Below are 3347 nucleotides of genomic sequence, written 5' to 3' on the forward strand. Positions count from 1 at the left end.
GGCCGGTGAAAAGAGCCGCCAGGTCTACCCGGCTCCGGCGGGACTTAGCCGCATTTCGGGGGCGGGGAGGTAGACCTGATAGCCCCGCCACTTTCTCGGAGCTGGCCAAGGGGTCGCTGTTTTTCGCTGCCTCCAGTTACGTCATCGTAAAAGTCGGTGTCATTGGCGGGTCTCCCCGGTGGGCAGGGACGGCACTCTTGGAGCCGGCCGGGGGCGGGGACGTGATCTCCCGTACTATAGGAGGTAGTGGTGACTCGTGCACGGAGCAGCGCTAGTGAGCGGCTGCAAGGCTTACGGCTCAGCCGGCGAAGTGGAGCGCTGGGCGGCCGTTGTGGTGGTGGTTTTGCCTGGTGGTTCGGCTCGTTTTCTGTCTGTTCGGCCGGTTGGTCTCTCCCGGTGTTTTCCAAGTAAGCCAGCCGGGCGCCTGCGAGGGTCTGGCAGGCTGGCGGTGGCTGTTGACCCGAGTGGTGCGAGAGGTGCAAAGGTGGATTCCGCAGGGCATAGCCCGGTGGCCGGCGGCGGCCACCGGCACTCGAACGCTGGAAGACCGGGTGGAGCCGAGCCTGCCTCGGCTTTCCCCCGGCCCCGGAGGGCCCGATGATGGCAAAGGTGGAGCGCTGGTATATGCGAGGGCAGCTGCCCGTGAGCATCCAGCCCGCCGCGGCTGCCGCCGCCTCCTGAGGGCCTGGTGATGGGCGGGCGAGGTGGCGGCACCTCGTCCTTTGACTCTGGCCTTAAGCTGGAGCGGGCAGAGCGGCAGCCGGTCCCGGTGGCTGGCAGCCGGATGCAGACGGCTGGGGGTTCTCGTGCGTGCCGCAGCTTCCCCCCAGCCCCCGAGGGCCCGATGATGGCACAGGTGAGAGGCCGCAGCGCCTCGTCCTGTTTCTGCCGGCATGAGCCACGCGTGGGCGGCCTGTGGTGTCCGGCCTGCCCCGGCTTGCCTGGTTGCAGGAGGGCTCGGTGGAAAGGTCTGCAGCGCTGTACCGGGTTTAGAGGTGGCGGCACCTCATCGCGTTTTCTCCGGCCTTAAGCTGGAGCCCATGCACGAATTGGGCAGAGTGCAAGCGGCAGCCGGTCCCGGTGGCTGGCAGCCGGATGCAGACGGCTGGGGGTTCTCGTGCGTGCCGCAGCTTCCCCCCAGCCCCCGAGGGCCCGATGATGGCACAGGTGAGAGGCCGCAGCGCCTCGTCCTGTTTCTGCCGGCATGAGCCACGCGTGGGCGGCCTGTGGTGTCCGGCCTGCCCCGGCTTGCCTGGTTGCAGGAGGGCTCGGTGGAAAGGTCTGCAGCGCTGTACCGGGTTAGAGGTGGCGGCACCTCATCGCGTTTTCTCCGGCCTTAAGCTGGAGCCCATGCACGAATTGGGCAGAGTGCAAGCGGCAGCCGGTCCCGGTGGCTGGCAGCCGGATGCAGACGGCTGGGGGTTCTCGTGCGTGCCGCAGCTTCCCCCCAGCCCCCAAGGGCCCGATGATGGCACAGGTGAGAGGCCGCAGCGCCTCGTCCTGTTTCTGCCGGCATGAGCCACGCGTGGGCGGCCTGTGGTGTCCGGCCTGCCCCGGCTTGCCTGGTTGCAGGAGGGCTCGGTGGAAAGGTCTGCAGCGCTGTACCGGGTTAGAGGTGGCGGCACCTCATCGCGTTTTCTCCGGCCTTAAGCTGGAGCCCGCGAAGCGGGAAGAAAAGTGCGGCTGTACCTGGTGGCTGGCAAGTCGAACGCAGGCGGCTGGGGTTGTCTCGCTTCTGTGGCATTCCCCCAGGCCCCGAACACCCGTGCGCGGCATGGGTCCAGGTGCCTTTTTTTTCCCCGACGGCAAGCGGTTGCCTGTGGGGCGGGCAAAGACCGGCAGCCGGTGGCGGTTGCCGGCACTCGAACGCTGGAGGAGCTGGGGCAGTTGAGCCTGCTGTGGCCATCCCCCGGTCCCGTTACCTTCCTCAAGGGAATCGTTGTCTGGAGCCGGGTGGCCCGTGGCACCTCCCGCTCCACGATTTGACTGATCCAGACCCACAGGCAGCGCCCGCTGAGGCGTCCTCGGGTGCGTCGGAGAGCCTCCACGGCGGGCCGGCTCTGCCGGTGTTCAGGCCGTTGGAGCACCTCTCGCAGGCGTTGCCCTCACTCGCACGCAGAGCCCCCGCACCTGCCGTCCGCCCCCGGTTGGCGACGGGTGCGAGTGGCCGTCGCTGTCCCAGGACTCGTGGCCGTGGGGCCTCCGCTCCTTCCTCCGTTCCCTTCCCTTACTGATCGATGAGGCGTTTAGGGCGCGTCGGAGGGGCTTCCCGGCGGGCCGGCTCTGCCGGTGTTCAGGCCGGCGTTGCACCTCTCCGCAGACGTTGCCCTCTCACTCGCACGCAGAGCCCCCGCACCTGCCGTCCGCCCCCGGTTGGCGATGGGTGCGAGTGGCCGTCGCTGTCCCAGGACTCGTGGCCGTGGGGCCTCCGCTCCTTCCTCCGTTCCCTTCCCTTACTGATCGATGAGGCGTTTAGGGCGCGTCGGAGGGGCTTCCCGGCGGGCCGGCTCTGCCGGTGTTCAGGCCGGCGTTGCACCTCTCCGCAGACGTTGCCCTCTCACTCGCACGCAGAGCCCCCGCACCTGCCGTCCGCCCCCGGTTGGCGATGGGTGCGAGTGGCCGTCGCTGTCCCAGGACTCGTGGCCGTGGGGCCTCCGCTCCTTCCTCCGTTCCCTTCCCTTACTGATCGATGAGGCGTTTAGGGCGCGTCGGAGGGGCTTCCCGGCGGGCCGGCTCTGCCGGTGTTCAGGCCGGCGTTGCACCTCTCCGCAGACGTTGCCCTCTCACTCGCACGCAGAGCCCCCGCACCTGCCGTCCGCCCCCGGCTGGCGATGGGTGCGAGTGGCCGTCGCTGTCCCAGGACTCGTGGCCGTGGGGCCTCCGCTCCTTCCTCCTTTCCCTTCCCTTACTGATCGATGAGGCCTTTCGGGTCGCGTCGGAGAGGGCCCTCGGCGGGCCGGCTCTTCTGTGCTCCCCGTAATAGGGAGTCACGGCAGTGTCCGGTGTTCAGGCAGGGTGGTCTCCTTTCCAATTCGCTTCCCGTTGCATGCGAAGTGGTGTCCTGCACCCCCCCCGAGCGAAGGGGGCCGCGATGGCGGCAGTGTCGTCCTCCCCTGCTCAGCGGGGTTCCTCGGGCTTCTTTACTGAACCGGGCTGTGTGACGGCCGCGTGGCCCCGCGAGCCCTCAGATGTCCTGAAACACGCGAGGCGCCGGTGCTGGCCTCGGTCCGGGTACCCGCAGGTGCCGGCCGTGAGCAGCGCTGGGCGGTGGGGCGGCTGAGCCAAAGAAACGGGGAAAAAAGGCGAGTGTGGGCTGCACCTGCCCGGGTGGGCCCCGAGGCGTGCCG

The sequence above is a fragment of the Buteo buteo genome, unplaced genomic scaffold, assembly GCF_964188355.1.
Source record: "Buteo buteo unplaced genomic scaffold, bButBut1.hap1.1 HAP1_SCAFFOLD_37, whole genome shotgun sequence".
Classification (NCBI taxonomy): domain Eukaryota; kingdom Metazoa; phylum Chordata; class Aves; order Accipitriformes; family Accipitridae; genus Buteo; species Buteo buteo.